The sequence below is a fragment of the Carcharhinus amblyrhynchos genome, chromosome 4 (genome assembly GCF_965287045.1).
Source record: "Carcharhinus amblyrhynchos chromosome 4, sCarAmb.v2.hapA, whole genome shotgun sequence".
Lineage (NCBI taxonomy): Eukaryota > Metazoa > Chordata > Chondrichthyes > Carcharhiniformes > Carcharhinidae > Carcharhinus > Carcharhinus amblyrhynchos.
In genome coordinates, this window is record NC_137327.1 from 52,802,558 (window position 1) to 52,819,968 (window position 17,411).

The 17,411-nt window shown below is 43.2% G+C and overlaps 1 protein-coding gene across 2 annotated transcripts in view; it reads right to left on the minus strand.

The window, feature by feature from the left end:
- The window catches only part of smpd3 (sphingomyelin phosphodiesterase 3), a 370,308-nt gene that overhangs the window by 242,606 nt on the left and 110,291 nt on the right, over positions 1–17,411 (minus strand). For both annotated transcript variants that reach the window (XM_080187151.1, XM_080187150.1), the window contains exon 2: positions 6,534–6,622. The gene's annotated coding sequence lies outside the window, so the exon portion shown is untranslated. The remainder of the gene's footprint in view (positions 1–6,533; positions 6,623–17,411) is intronic.

The window sequence follows — 17,411 nt, forward strand, 5'->3', positions numbered from 1 at the left end:
GGAAGCTGAGGGGTGACCTTATAAAGGTCTATAAAATAATGAGGGGCATAGACAAGGTAGATAATCTATGTCTTTTCCCAAAAGTAGGGGTGTCTAAAACTAGAAGGCATAGGTTTAAGGTGAGAGGGGAGAGATATAAAAGTGTCCAGAGGAGCAATTTTTTCACACAGAGGGTGGTGAGTGTCTGGAACAAGTTGCCAGAAGTAGTAGTAGAGGCGGGTAAAATTTTATCTTTTAAAAAGCATTTAGATAGTTACATGGGTACATGTATAGTGGGTAAAGAGGGATATGGGCCAAATGGGATTAGCTTAGGGTTTAAAAAAAAGGGCGGCATGGACAAGTTGGGTCGAAGAGCCTGTTTCTATGACTCTATAAGGCCAGAAGTAGGGATGTCACAGATGACTGCACAATGTTCAGTATCATTTGTAACTTCTCAGTTGCTGAAGCAGTCTATGTCCAAATGAAAGACCTCGACAATATCAAGGTTTGACTTAACAAATGGCAAGCAACATTCGCACCAAATAAGTGCCAGGCAATGGCTATTCCTTACAATAGAAGGTTTAATCATCACCCCTTGACATTCAATGGCACTACAATCACTGAATCTCCCACTATCAACATCCTGAGGGTTACCATTGACCAGAAACAGAACTGCACTAGCCATATAAGTACAATGGCTTTCAAAAGGCTAGAAATCCTGCGATGAGCAACTCATCTCCTGACTCCCCAAACATTGTCCACCATTTACAAGGGCCCAGTCGGAAACGTAATGGAATCTACACTTGCCTGAATGACTGCAGCTCCAACAACACTGAAGAAGTCTGACAGCATCCAGGACAAAACAGCCCGCTTGGTATCTATCAGATCCATAAACATTCAATCCCTCCACCAGTGATGAATATTGGCAACTGTGTGCACCATGTACAAGATGCACTGCAAGAACTCACCAATTCTCCTTAGGCAGCACCTTCCAAACCCATGACTACTACCATCTAGAAGGACAAGAGCAGCAGATACCTCAGAAGACCAACACCTGGAGGTTCCCCTCCAATTATTCACCATCCTAACTTGGAGATATGTTACCAATCCCTCACTGTTGCTGGGTCAAAATTCTGGAATTCCTTCTCTAAGAGCACTGCTCAAGGACAGCAGCGATTCAAGACAACTCATCACCACCATCTGAAGGGATGGATAATAAAAGCTAGCCTAGCCAATAACGCCTACATCCCATAAATTAAATAAAGAAAAAAATAACCAGATGGATTTTTACAATAATTGATGATAACTGTCATGGTCACCAGCACTGTGAATAGCTTTATATTCTGGTTTTTGTGAACTGAATGAAAGTGTTCTGAAATGTGCTCACACAAATTGTGTTTGATTTCCCAGTGTAAAGCAAAGAGCATTGTGAGCAGTGAATAAAGTAGACAAATTGAAAGGAGTACTTGGCAGAAGTGCTTGGGTTCTTGGTGAGGAATGGGGAGATGAAAGGGGAGTTATCACAGGTCCTACTCTTACATGGAAAGATGCCGTGGGAAGGGAGGGAGTGTGGGAGTGACTTTTTTTTCCCTGAATTGGAAAAGTTAATCAACTTTGCTTTCAATTTCCACCCTTCTCTCCCCTTCACATAACCCATCACCAAATCTTCCTTCCCTTCTCTGTCTCTATTTCTGAGAATAGGCTATCAACAAGTAAACCTATTGATTCCCACATCCTTTTTCCTGTCAAGATTCCATTCCATTCTCCCAATCCGATTGGTTGGAATTTTTCAGTAGGGAATCATCATGGATGGGATGGAAAATTTGGCATAACAGGCAAAGGTCCATTGGCTTCAGATGTGAATTTCTGATCTCTCAGTGGACAGGATTGAAAACTCCTGGCCTCTGCTTCTGTTGAAATGTTTCAACCATTAAATCGAATCCTTCTGAAACGTCTTCCTTTTTCTCGACTGATGATAACCCACTCAACTCCTGACCCACCGTGGTCGACAGGACCCTCAACATTTCCCATTCTATTTCTTGCATCTCTGCTTTCAACTCTTTTCCTCCCTCTAATGTAGCTAATGTAATCTCACTTTTTAAAAAGGCAAGGAGAGAGAAAATGGGGAATGATACACTGGTTAGCTTAATATCAATGGTGGGGAAAATCCTGGATTAAATTATTAGTTATTATGTAATAACTGAGCATTTGGAAAGCGGTGACAAGATCAGTCCAAGTCAGCATGGATTCACTAAAGGGAAATCGTGCTTGACAAATCTTCTGGAATTTTTTGAGGATGTGACCAGTAGAGTGGACAAGTATGAACCAGTGGATGTTGTGTATCCGGACTTTCAAAAGGCTTTTGACAAAGTTCCACACAAGAGATTAGTGAGCAAAATTAAAGCTCATGATATTGGGGGTAATGCATTTATGTAGATAGAGAATTGGTTGGCAGGCAGGTGGCAAAGAATGGGAATAAATGGATCCTTTTCAGAATGGCAGGCAATGACTAGTGGGGTACCGCAGGGTTCAGTGCTGGGACCCCAGTTGTTCACAATATACATTAATGATTTGGGTGAAGGAATTTAATGCAATATCTCCAATTTTGCAGATGAAATTAAGCTAGGTGGCAGTGTGTGCTATGAGGAAGATGCTAAGAGGCTGCAGGATGACTAGGATAGGGTGACTGAGTGGGCAAATACTTGGCAAATGCAATATAATGTGAATAAACATGAGGTTATCCACTTCGGTGGCAAAAACAGGAAGGAAGATTATCTGACCAGCGGCAGTTTAGAAAAATAGGAAGTCTAACATGACCTGAGTGTCATGGTGGAATTATTGCTGAAGGTTGACTTGCAGGTACAGCAGGCAGTGAGGAATGCTAATGGTATGCTGGCCTTTATAGCAAGAGGATTTGAGTACAGAAGTAAGGATGTCTTGCTGCAGTTATACAGGGCCTAGATGAGGCTACACCTTGAGTGTTGTGTACAGTTTTGGTCTCGTAGTCTGAGGAAAGAAATTCTTGATATTGAGGGAGTCTAGTGAAGGTTCACCAGACTGATTCCTGGAATGGCGGGACTGACATATGAAGAGAGACTGGATTGACTGGGCTTATTCTCGCTGGAATTTAGAAGAATGAGAGAGGATCTCATAGAAACATATAAAATCCTGATGGGACTGTACAGGCTAGATGTGGGAAGAATGTTCCTGATATTGGGGAAGTCCAGAACTAGGGTGTTACAGTCCAAGAATAAAAGGTAAGCCATTCAGGACTGAGATGAGGAAGAACTCCTTCATTCAGAGTTGTGAACCTGTGGAATTCTCTACCACAGAAAGCTGTTGGGTCCAGTTTGTTAAATATGTTCTAGAGGGAGCTGGACATGGCCTTTGCGGCTAAAGGCATCCAGGGGTATGGAGAGAAAGCAGGAGTGGAATATTGAAAGTGCATGATCAGCCATGATCATATTAAATGGTTGTGCAGGCTCAAAGGGCCAAATGGTCCTGAACCTATTTTCTATGTTTCTCCCCTCACCCCTCACCCCACTATCCTTTGTATTCAACTGATTGCCCTCCAACATTTCTGGCACATCCAGCATGAAGCCACTGGCAAACACATCTTAGCTTCCCTTTTCAGTCTGCTACTCAGTCACCCCCAAAATCTACTCCCCATTCCATGGCACTTTTCCAATGCAAACGTAGGAGATGCAATACTATCTTTTTCGTCCCTCTCTCTTCCCAGCCCAAGGTGGCCAAACATTTACAAGAATTAATGTGTACTTCTTTCAATTTGTTGTATCCGCTGCTCACTATGGAATCTGCTCTACATTAGGGAGACCAAACACAGATTGGGTGAACACTTTACAGAACATCACCATTCTGTTTGCAATATGACCCCCAACTTTCAGTCGCATGTCATTTGAATCATCTGACCAGTTCTCACGCTCACCTCTCCACCCTTAGCCTGCTATAGTATTCCAGTGAAGCTTAACATAAGCTGGAGGAACAGCACTTGATGTTCAGTTGGACACTTGAGAGCCTTCTGAACTCACCATTGAAAAACAATTTCAGACAATAATCTCCACTCCCATTTTGTTTCATTTCCTTTGCGCATTTTGGTCTTGCCTTTGTTTTTCTCTTTGCTTTTGAATGGTAGCTTTCATCATTTTGCAATCCACATCTATTCTAGATACAACTTTTGTCTTTTTGTTTCTTTTCTTACCCTGTCAGCACTTGCTTTCACTCAACACAATTAACTCTGTTGTCATTTATTCTCTCTCGTTTTCTAGCATCTTCCATTTCAACTGCTCAAAATCTATTACAATTCTAACTTTTCCCAATTCTGAGAAAAGGTAACAGGCCTGATAAGTCTCCTTCTTCATGGATGCTGCCAGACCTGCTGAGTATTCCCAGCATGTTTCATCTTTATTTCATTTTTGCTAACTTATGTGAGCATTCACACATCTGTATACACATTGGACATGCACGTAATGAGCTTGAGGAGGTGGCATTGGAATAGTCACAAAATAGGGTGGAGAGAGCAATTGGAAGCAGATCAGACAGTGCCAGAGGACTAGTAAAGAGGACTAGTAAAGTTCCTTCCTCCGTTGCAATGTTTGGGATTTGGGCTTCATAGACCTTGAAATAGAAGAAGATTGCTATTGGACCAAAATCATCTACACAAGTTACTTGCAAATGTGGGAATGCAGGTGAGTCTTTAAGACATGGATGTGCAATCATGAAATAATAGCTCTCTGGACTGCAGTGTACTATAGAGCATGCAGCAACTCTGGGGCTGCCTGCTCTGAAAACTTCCCAATGATAGATATTAAAACCAGATCTCTCCGAATGCTCAGAACATTACTGTGTTGGCTTTGGACTCCAATATCAAACTGCCGATATGAATTAGATCTCTATGGTACTGCAAATGGGATTGGATCCCAATTGTATCTAGAAACCAGGATTAGATACCCAATGTAGTCATAAACTGGAATGAGCTCCCAACTGCATTAATAAATTGGGATCAGGAGTGTAATTTTCCCAGCCCTTAGCATTACTTGAGTAGCACAGAGGACTGGGAAATATCAGCAGGAGGGCTGAAATAGGAATTATAACTAGCTGGAAGTATTTCCCAGACTATTTTTCATGGCACAGTCAGCGTTTCACTGGGAAACAGCGCAAGGCTGATTACACTATTCAAAAGCTGACTTGAATCTCATTAGCGAGCTTGGGATGGTATCATCCAGCTCACTTATGTTTTTAATCCCACTAGGGGAGTTTCCCACCAGGTGGGGTTAAAGCTAGTCTCCAGGGGAATGCATATCTACAAATCCCTGAAAATGACATAACAGATAGGTAAGGTGGTTAAGAAAGCATATGGGATGCATTCACAGCACAAAATATAAGAATGCATGTCCACAAATCTGTGAAAATAACATGACAGAATGACATAATTCTCTTCCAATCCTTCCACCAATTACTTTAAATTTATGTCCCTTCGTTTATTGACTTCTTTGCAAAGGGAAATGGGTCCTTCCTATCTAATCTATATATATGATACATCTCAATTAAATTTCCCTCAGCTTTCTCTGTTTCAAAGAAAGCAAGGGCAGCTTGTTCTATCCTCATACCTTAAATTCTCCAGTCCTGGAAACAGCTCTATAAACCTGCTCTGTGCCAGCTTAAATATGATCAAATCCTTCCTGTAACATAATGATCAGAATTGTATACCATATGCTAGGGGATCAGGCATGATGGTCTCGCTGATAAGAGCAGAGGCCATTGAAGCCCCCCCGAGAGGTCCCCTCTTGGGCAGTGCCTGCCTGCCACTGCCAACTTTGCAGTGCCCACCAGGCACATTGGCACTGCCCACCAGGCATTGGGCAGTGTCAAAAGTGTGAGGCCTGAGGGAGGGTTTGGGGTGCTATGCACTCTACCTAGCAATTGGTGGGAAGGGAGGGGATAGGTAGGAGCCGGTGGTTGGGGAAGGGGTAGTTAGGGAAGCCAATGGGAGACTGGCAAATGGGTAAGGGGTTGGGAAGCCATCAAGAGGTCAACAATGGGGGCCAGTACATATGTGCAGTCGCTCACTCAGCACACTGATGTTGGCCTCTCAGGAAGGATGAGTCCCCCACCCACCACTAGTGTGAATTCCCCAGCAGATTCTGAAGGACAGAATGCCAGAAATTACACAACTAAATTCTCCCAAAAAATGGGTGGGAACATCTCCTGTTTTCCCATCTATTGGGCACTCAGGTTTTTTGAGGGGTAAAATTGCCCCTCACAGATCTTTAGAGTATCTCAAAACTACAATTAGATACCTACAGAATCCAGAAATTAGAATGAGTTCCTATCTGCATCCATAAATTGGGATTGAATTTTCCAATATCTAGAAACTGGGATTAGATTGCTACAATATCCATAAATTGGATTAATTCTCTATATTAGAATTAGCACCTTTGCTGTTTACAAACTGGAGTTAGATCCCCACAATCTCCACAGCATAGCTCCCTGAAATTATATAAAGAACTGCAATTTGATAGTGAAAGTTAACTAACCTTTGATAAGTGCTCACAACCACAGGTGGGAATGTGGCTTGACTGCAAGTTGCCCGTTAACTGGTTGTCTTGCTTGCTCCAGTTTCAGTCTGTAGAAACAAACATGGAATTGTTGTAACATTAACTTCATGAGCATTCAGTGGCCAGATTTTGTAATTTTAAACAAGTTAAAAAAAATTAAGTTCATTATCTGCAAAGTAATTGCATATCTCTGATCAATCTCAAGCAAGGGAGGCAGGCAGAAACAGAACAAGGCCAAGCACAACTTCAGGTTAGAATTATTCTTCTATACTATTATTCAATAATATAGTGTTATCCATATTCTAAAAGAAAGACATTCAAATAGAGAAAATTAAAGAATCATAGAAATTTTTTTGATAGGAGAGGGGATTAAGGGTTATGGGGAGAGGGCGGGAAAGTGGAACTGAGCAGCGACAGATCAGCCATGATCTTATTGAATGGGGCAGGCTCGAAGGGCTGGATGGCCTACTCCTGCTCCTATTTCTTATGTTCTTTCTTATGTTCTTAAATTTATGACTCTGGAGGAGGGTATTTGGTTCATCCTGCCTATGTCTGCCGAAAAACAGCTATCCGGCCTAATCCTGTTTTCTTGTTGTTGATCCATGGTCTTGTAGGTTATATCACTTCAAATACTTATCCAAGTATTTTTAAATGCAAGGGAGTTTCAGCCCCCACCATTCTTTCAGACAATGAATTCCATATCCCTACCACTCTGGGTGAAAAAATTATTCCATAATTCTCTTCCAATCTTCCACCAATTACTTTAAATTTATGTCCCTTTGTTTATTGACTTCTTTGCAAAGGGAAATGGGTCCTTTCTATCTACTCTATATATTTTATACATCTCAATTAAATTTCCTTCAGCTTTCTGTTTCAAAGAAAACAATGGCAGCTTTTCTAATCTATCCTCATACCATAAATTCTCTAGTCCTGGAAACATCCCTGTAAACCTACTCTGTGCCAGCTCAAATATGATCAAATCCTTCCTGTAACTGTATACCATTTGATACATGTGTCCTAACTAGTGTTATAAAGCCTCAGCATTACCTCCCTTTTCTTATATTCTGTGCTGTGAATGCATGCCATATGCTTTCTTAACCACCTTACCTATCTGTCATATCATTTTCAGGGATTTGTGGACATGCATTCCAAATTCCTTCTGTTCCTCTACAGCACCCTAACCATTAATTTTGTTCATTTGTATTCCCCATGTCCTCCACAAAGTATTATCAATGCAAAGGATGATTAGATACGTATTTATTAAAGTATTGGTTTGGTCACAATAGTATAGGATCGTACGCTAGTTGAAAGTGTTTCAATTCTTAAACTGTTGCAAAGGCAGGAATTCTCCAATTTGAATTCCATTTGCTACTTTTCTGCCCATATAACCACTCTTTGATATTTTCCTGCAGTTTACAGCTTCCTTCTTCATTTCCAACCAGGACCAATTTTTGTATTGTTTGCAATCTTAGCTTAAATCTAAATTATTGAGATATACCACAAAAACAAGGGGTCTGGTTCTGAACTCTACATAATCCCAGTGGAACCAGTATTCCAGTCATAAAAATACCCATTGACCATGACCCTTTCCTTCCTGCAACAGTAGGTCAATTTTGGATCCAACTTGCCACTCTTCCATGGAATCCATGGGCTTTTCTTGTGCCACTTGTAAAAAGATTTGCAAAAATCCATGTAGACTATATATACTAGCCTCATCAACCCTCTCTGTTAACTCAATCATTAGTCAATCTTACCAAAATTTATGTTGACTGCCTTTAATTAATCTATGCTTTTCTAAACAGCAATTTATATAGTCCAGAGCTTTTCCAATAATTCATCCACAATAAAATTAAATTGACTGGCCTGCAATCTATCCCTTCCTCTCTTTTTAAATGATAGTACACTGCTAACAATTCTTCAGTACCATACCAGTAGGTTCAGAGGATTTGAAATGGCTGTCAGAGTCCCCATTATTTCCTCCCTAACTTTTCCTAAAAGCCAGGGATATATTTCATCTGGGTCTGACAAGTCTGACAAGTCCAACCCAATATTTCATATTTCCTTCACTACAATGTTTGTATCATTCCCCTCTTTTGTGAAGGCATTCATTATGTAGCATGAGGAGCATTATGTAGCATAGGGGGGGTTAATGAGTGCTATTCGGATTTTGGCGGTTGGTGACTAGTGGAGTGCCCCAGGGGTCGGTGCTGGGGCCTCAGCTATTTACCATTTATGTAGATGATCTGGAGGAGGGAACCGAGTGTATGGTGTCGAAATTTGCTGATGACACCAAGATTGGTGGAACGGCAAATTGCGCGGAGGGTGTGGAGAGTCTGCAGAAGGATCTAGATAGGCTGGGCGAATGGCACAGGAACTGGCAAATGGAATTTAATGTTGGCAAGTGCGAGGTGGTCCACTTTGGTAGGAATAATGGTAGGAAGGACTATTACTTACGTGGCGAAAAACTGCAGCAGGCAACGGTGCAGAGGGACCTCAGGGTCCTTGTGCATGAGTCGCAAAAACCCAGCCTGCAGGTGCAGCAGGTGGTCAGGAAGGCAAATGGGATGCTGGCCTTCATAGCGAGGGGGATTGAATATAAAAGTAGGGAGGTCTTGCTGCAGCTGTATAGGGCATTGATGAGGCCGCAGCTGGAGTACTGTGTGCAGTTTTGGTCGCCGCACTTACGCAAGGATATTTTGGCCTTGGAGGGAGTGCAGAGGAGGTTTACTAGGCTGATACCGGAGTTGAGGGGGTTGAGCTATGAGGAGAGGCTGAATAAACTAGGCTTGTACTCGTTAGAGTTTAGAAGAATGAGGGGAGATCTCATTGAGACCTATAAGATGATGAATGGGATGGATAGGATAGAGGTGGAGAGACTCTTCCCGCTCAGAAAGGACAGCAGGACTAGGGGGCACAGCCTCAAGATAAAGTGGGGGCAGTTTAGAACGGAGTTGAGGAGGAACTTCTTCACTCAAAGGGTGGTCAGTCTCTGGAATTCTCTGCCCGTTGAAGTGGCGGGGGCTGCCTTGCTAAATATTTTTAAGAAGCGGGTTGATGGGTTTTTAATAAGCGAGGGGATTAAGGGTTATAGGGAGAGGGCAGGAATGTGGAACTGAGCCACGACAGATCAGCCATGATCTTATTGAATGACGGGGCAGGCTCGAAGGGCTAGATGGCCTACTCCTGCTCCTATTTCTTATGTTCTTATGCCCACATTTTCCATCTCCTAACACAGGTTCCCTTTTACTTTCTAATAAACCCTACTTTTTCCTTAGCTATCCTCCTGATTTTTATATATTTACAAAACATTTTTGAGTCTGATGGCTCTGTTTGGTGAAGACTGCATTGGTTAAATGTTCTACTCTATCCCTGGCCATCCAGAATAAGCAATTTAAGCCCTGGTGGCAGTAAGAATGCCCCAATGGTCTTTACTGAGCCTAAAAGAAAGCAAATCAATCAGTGGCACTGCCACTCTTGTCCAGTAACTGTTTTGGAATGTGCATATGTGGGTCCCAGATGAAGACAGGATTGAGGTCAGCCACAAAGCCTTTGTTATTCAATAATTTATGAAACCCAAGATCAATGCTCAGCAACAAATAATGGATGATGGACTTATGGATGACTAACAAGCAATCAACATGCTTGGGAGGTGTTGGGAACATTGACAAAGTGTTAAACTAAACTCTATTGTGTTCTGTAGAATCCCTATAGTGCAGAAAGAGGCCATTCAGTCCATTGAGCCTGCACTGTCAACAATCCCACCCAGGTCCCATCCCCGTAACCCCACATATTTACCAATATCTGCTAATCCCCCTGACACTAAGGGGCAATTTAGCATGGCCAATCAGCCTAACCCGCACACTTTTGGACTGTGAGAGGAAACTGAGCACCTTGAGGAAACCCACGCAGACATGGGGAAAACGTGCCAACTTCACACAGAAAGTCATCCAAAGCCAGAATTAACCCAGGTCCCTGGCATTGTGAGGCAGCAGTGCTAACCAAAATGTCACCATGCCACCTGTGGAAATGAATACCCACTTGTTTCATGTATCATTGCCCCCTATTAACTTTTCTCCAAATCAAAGACTGTTGGGTGCTGGAGACCAATGATTGACAGCAAAAAGGAAATTGAAGAAAATGGAGATCCAACAATGGAATAAATTAAAATGCTAGGAATTGCGCCTTAGATTAGGTGTCACTCTTATGTCTGAGCCAGAAAATTATGGGGCAATTTTCCATGGATATTTAAGGCATTGAACGGTCACAAAAGCAATTTAGTGAATGGCCAGCTTAAGATTCCATCTTGGTATAGGAGTTGAAGTACATGCAAGGAGTAGCTTGCTACCTGGAGGGTCATTGGGAAGCTGACTACCACTTAAATTTCCTGCTAGGATCATTGAAGTGAAATGAATATCATTTTGTTGGCTATCACATGGTCTAACTCCGAACAGAAAGCAGCTGAATGGGCAAAAAAGTCATTGCTGATTATTTTGAGAGCCACTTTGATTATTTTGATACTCAACTTTCACTGTTCACTTGCTGCTGGAGGTTTTATGACTTTTGAAACACAGGGAGAACTTCTGGGGCAACGTTATCAGGTATTTCTTTTCAATACGACTCATCAGGTAGTTCTTTTCATGTGCCCAACGAGTAAAACGAACTCAAATTAACTTAGGGACAAATTAAGAGGGGCAGCCCCCCAAAAAGCAAGGGGGGATGGCCCAAACAGAAACCAAAGTCCAAAGGAAACTTAAAACATTAAATCAAAATGTGATTATAAAGGTCTATAACACACACCAGCCCCTGTGGTGCCCAGCGGGCACGGAAGGCATCAGCTGCACCCATGGACACCGCTTGCTCCCTCTCCAGGGACACCTGGCCGTGAACATAGCTGTGGTAGAGGGGCAGGCAGTCGGGATGGACGGCCCCGTCGTTCGCCCGCTGCCTGGACCTATTGATGGCGTGTCTCGCCAGGCTCAGGAGCAGGTTCACGAAGAGGTCGGTGTCCCGACCCACCCCTCTCCGCACCAGATGCCCGTAGATCAGGAGCGTGGGACTGAAGTGCAAACAAAACATCAATAAAAGGTGTTTGAGAAAACCAAAAAGGGTGTGCAATCTATAACACAAAACATAGACATGGTCCACGGACTCCTCAAGGCCACAGAAAAGGCAGTCTCAGGAGCCCGTGTACCAGAAAAACCTACGGATGTATGGCACTGCTGCGTGCAGCAACCTCCACCCCAGGTCCCCGAAGTAATTGGGGGAGATCCCTCCGTAGAGGGACCTCCATCAGGGACCTCCGCCATCCGGCGGCAACAAGGCCCGCCAAGGTGTATCCGGGCGACAGGCGAGGACACGGTAGTGGAAGGTGTGCAGCAGCAGCCCGTACAGGAAACGCCTCCGCGCGGTGGAAAAGGGCACGGAGGTCATTTCCGCGAGACGGCTCATGCAGTGGGGCGCCTGACCCAGGGGGGAAGGTCTAGGCTTTGGGCCAATGTGGAATTCCGTCCGAACAGGGGAACGCTCGGACGGGATCCCACCGCACGCCTGAGCTGCCTCAAGCCCGCGTGTGCACTCGGGGCCAAGCAACTTTATCAACAATCTAGGAACATTTATTTCAAAAATTCTCAAATAACTTCAGCGAAAGAAAGTTCATCTGTGCTACTCTTTCTCCTGGTAACTCTTTTGAAGTTTATTTATTAGTCACAAGTAGGCTGACATTCACACTGCAATGAAGTTACTGTGGAAATCCTCCAGTCGCCACACTCCGGCACCTGTTTGGGTACACTGAGAGAGAATTTAACATGGCCAATGCATCTAACCTGTATATCTTTGGACTGTGGGAGGAAATCGAAGCACCCAGAGGAAACCCACTCAGAAAACGTGAAAACTCCACACAGTGACCCAAGCTGGAAATTGAATCCAGGTCCCTAGCCAGTGAGGTAGCAATGCTAACCATTGTGCCACCATGCCATCCTTATAAGGAGCAGAGTTTTTGGCTATGAGCACCTTGCTAGAGGCATCCTTTTGTCTACAGGAAGAATGGGAAGAGATCTGAGGCAAAGCGTAAGGTGGTGCAGAGGAAAGGGATAGGAGAATGAGATGGGCACTCCTCCTCTATGGATAGAGGACATCACTCCTCCTCTGGACCTTCTCTACTAAGGCTTCAGTGCTGCATCAGAGTCACTGATCCATCCTGAGATCTGCTCTGAGTGCCAGTCAGCATACTCCAAGCTTACATGGAAGCTATTCAGCTCTTTGTGCTAAAACCAGATTTTCAAACAGGCGTGTATTATTACATTTACTTAGTACCTGTTTTCACCCTTTCACCAAAAAAACTTTGGGTTCAAGTCCCACACTAGAGATTTGAACGCATAACCTAGACATGTACTGCATTGCTGCACTTAGAGTGAGATGAAAAAGATCATAAGATCAAGGAGCAGAATTAGGTCATTCAGCCCATTGAGTCTGCTCCGCTATTCAATCATGGGTGATAAGTTTCTCAACTCCATTCTCCAGCCATTTCCCCATAACCTTTGATCTACTTATCAATCAAGAACTTATCAATCTCTGTATTAAATACGGTCAGTGACCTGCCTTCCACAACCTTCTGTGGCAATGAATTCCACAGGTTCACTGCCTTCTGACTGAAGAAATTCTTCCTCATCTCAGTTTTAAAGGGTCATCCCTTTGCTCTGAAGCTATGCCCTCAGATCCTAGTCTCTCCTACTAATGGTAACATCTTCTCTATGTCCACTCTATCCAGACCTTTCAGTACTCTGTAAGTTTTGATGAGATTCCCCCCTAGATCTGAGACGACACTATTCAAGGAGCATAGGAGTTTTCTCTGTGTCCAGGCCTGTATTCATTTCTCAATCAATATCACTAAAAGCAAATTTTCTGGCTGTTATCTCATTGCAATTTGTGGGAATTTTAAAATGCACAAATTGGCTGCCACATTTCACTGCATCACAATAGTGACTACACTTCAAAATCTGTTCATTCAATGCCAGTGACTAACAGCACTAAAGAAAGAGCTCAAACACTTTGGCTGGGATTCTCTCAAAAAAAGCCTAAGTGCCTAATGGGCAGGAAAACAGGAGTATTTCCCGCCCACTTTTTGGGTGTACTTACCAGGAGGAATCCCCGGCACTCTGAGCAATACAGAGTGCCATAGCGTAATTCACTCTGGAAAGTAAGGGGTGGGACCTACTCCCACACCGCTGAGCAGGCCACTGCGTTAAGTGCCTGTCTATCAGTGCAGTGATTGGCGCATGCACAGTAGCTCCCATTGCTGGCCTCCAATTGCTAGCCTCGATTGCTGGCCAACACCGCGAGCCCCCGTTCGCTGGCCTTGAAGACTCACCCCATCTTACTGATCGCTGGCCTACCAGACCTCCCTGGATCAGCCCTGATCTCCCCCCGCAACCCGATGAGCCTCAACCTCCTTCCCCACTCCAATGGCTAGCCTCCCTCCCTCTGCCAATGTTCCTACTGCAGAGTGGCGGTGAGTTCCCTCCCCCACCGATCGCCCCCAATAGGTCAAATCCCCAGTATGCCTTGCTCCCCTTGTTTCGCCCCTTTGGCGCTGCTAGGTGCCCAGTGGGCTGTGCCAGAGATTTCCAGCACTGAGCTAATTGGACTAAAAGAAATATTTGGGAGAATTTTGAACCTCATTAAAGGCCACCTCTGGTGTCTCCTGGCCGACTGCGCTACTCAAACAGTGCAGTGGGCCGGTAGAATTCCGGCCTTTATATTTAATTTCAGTAGTTGATATCAATTACTTTTATTCCTGGAGCAGCCAATTTTGCAAACTGTAAAAACAAAACTTCATGAGAAGCTAGAGGAATACACAGTGCAACACCTTTGAAGAGCAGAACTAGCAAGCATGAAGGATAATATGAAGTTTAAAGTCTCAAAGGCCCTCCATTACTCTCAAGCATTGTACTTCACATTATACACATTCTACAGTAATGCAGACTGACACTGTTGCACTGAAACAACTGTCTATTTACACAAAACTCTTTATTCAAAAGCAAACTATTACAGATATAGAAATCTGAAATTAAAAAGAGCAAATGCTGGAAATTCTTAGCAGATGTGGCAGCATTTATGGAGAGCAAAGTATTTTCACCGAATCAGGGAGCCCTTTAAATTAGCAGATTGGGATTCCTGGTCTAATTTCTAAACTGAAGCCCACATCTGGTACTCCTGGCTTGGCTGACTCCATTGTGGAAATAGGAATCCCTATTCCTTCTCAATTGTCATGGAGTTGGGCCAGGTTTTTAAAGATTTGTGGTCCATGGCCCCTATGGGAGCCATTAACTCCAATACGCATGATGGGACTTTTGAAAAGGTAACTTCTAAAAAATCTTCCTTATATCCCTAATCCAAGTTATACACCCATTTACCCCCTCAGGCCATTCAGCCTCTGTACCAGCTCTGGTCCCTCATAGCTCCCTATACCAGGCTCTCCCCTCGAATCATCCCCAGTTTCCTCCAAACTCCCTATTCCAGGATATTCCTTTCCATCCACAACCCCATGCCCCACTGCCAGCCTCTGCCCTTCCACTGATCCCCATGACCCCTCATGTCCTCTTTGCCAAGATCTGACACTTACATTCTGATTGATCCACTCTACATATTCCAGAACCAATGTACATTTCTCCATAAATGCTGCCAGATCTGCTAAGTATTTCTAGTATTTCCTCTTTTTAATGTCAGATTTCTGCATCTGTAATAGTTACTTTTGAGTAGAGTGTCTTGTGTGAACAGACAAAAATGTACTCCATTTATAAATGTCTCCTATGAACAAAGGTTGCCCCTCTACCACGGCTACATTCGTATCCGGGTGTCCCTGGAGAGGGAGCACGCGGTGTCCGTGGGCACAGTCGAGGCCTTCCATGCCCATTGGGCACTGCAGGGGCTGAGGTGCCTTATAGATCCTGACAATCACATTTTGATTTGACGTGTCTTAAGTTTCCTTTGTACTTTGTGTTTCTGTTCGGGCCGTTCCCCCTCCTTTTGGGGAGCCGCCCCCTTTTTCTTTGTCCGAATGTAATTTGAGTTTGTTTACTTCGTTTGTCCGGAAAATACCCCTATGAACAAAGGTCTGGACTGAAAGCTAATCGAAGTGTTAATCATCCAGGCCCTCTGAAGTTTTAAAAACTACAAGCACTTGAAACCAGTTGAGCTACATAAAACAACATATAGGTGCATAATGAGGATTGGCTGAGAGTCCAGACACTGTATCTGAATAATAGAACACCTGCTCCCCAGTAAACATTATTAACAGCTCAGGCTCTCAGATCTCTGGTCTATTTCGGTATGTTTATTTAGATAACTCAATTGGTTTCAAATGCTTTCAGTTTGTGGTGTTTGAAAATCCAAAGGGCCTAGACAATTTACACTACTGTTAGCTATCATTCCAGACCCTTTTAGCATAGAAGAAGTGTTTCAATGGAGTACATTTTTAAAACTTATTTTAACACACTGCATTTTATACTCAAATATCCTTTAGTTTTATATATTGCAGAGTGGGTTAATGGGTGTGGAAATGCCAGAACTTGATACAAAGGGCCCGAGGGGACACACAGGATGAGAAAAAGGACAGACTTGCAAAGGGGATATGAGAGGATGGGTGGGGACAGAAGGTGGTATAGATGAGATGTGCAGAATGTTTTGAAGGGAAAAGGGGTACGTGAGAAGTGAGTGCTGGAGGGCTTTGTATTTTCTTCCACAGGGACAAAGTCCCATGATACCCAGATGGGCATTTTAAGACTGAAATATGAAAAGAGAGGGAAAGGAAATGGGGGCTGAGATTACGGTCTTGAATTATTGAATACAATGTTGAGTCCAGAAGGCTGTAATCAAAAGATGTGGTGCTGTTCCTCAAGCTTCATTTGAACAGTAAAGTAATCCAAATATACAATGTCAGAGTAAGAGCAAAGTGAAGAATTAAAATGACAGACTACTGGAAGCTCTGAACCGTGCTTGCAGACTGAACAGAAGTGTTCCATAAAGTGGGTACCTAATCTGCATTTGGTCTCCTCAATATACGGCAGCCAGGTTGTGAATAGCGAATACAGTATACTAAATTAAAAGATGAACACATAATTCATTTTTTAACTTGGAATGAATGTCTGGGGCCTTGGACAGTGAAGAGAGAGAAGGTAAAAGTGCAGATTTTGCATCTCCTATGATTGTACGGAAATGTGCTATGGGAAAAGGAAGGGTAATTGAGGAGTTGATAAGGTGTTGCAGAAGGAACAGATTCTTCAGAATGCTGAAAGAGGAGATAGTGGAATTATATGTTTGGTAATGACAACTAAATAATAGGACAAAGACAAAGGGTGTAAATGGAACAAGAAACAAAAAATTCCAGGCAGGAACTTGTCAATGTAGGATGATGAACAGCTACTATCCTAAATCAGAAACAAGCCAAAAGCAAGATTAAGACTGAAGCATGTAAAGAAAAGGAAACACAATGTGGGTGTGGGCTGTTGGGTGTGGAAAGGAGATTGGGTAAGGTTGGGCAGAGATTACAGTATGAAATTATTGAACACAATAATGACAAAAGAGTTGGTAGGACAGAGCCAAAGTGAACTGACAGAAAGGTTTGTGGGCAGAGACAAAAGGGTCTAACGCTTTACCATCTGTTGTGGCACTCCATTTTATTCCATTGCATGACACACATGCTGCAGGTACATATTGTTGTACAGTATGGAATATTTTAACAGTTTTGAGGAAGGATTTATACCTCAAAAATCCATGGATACTGTCTGACTTGCTGAGTGTCTTCAGCACTGTCTATTTTTTCAGACTTCCAACATCAGCAATATTTTATTTTTTGCAACT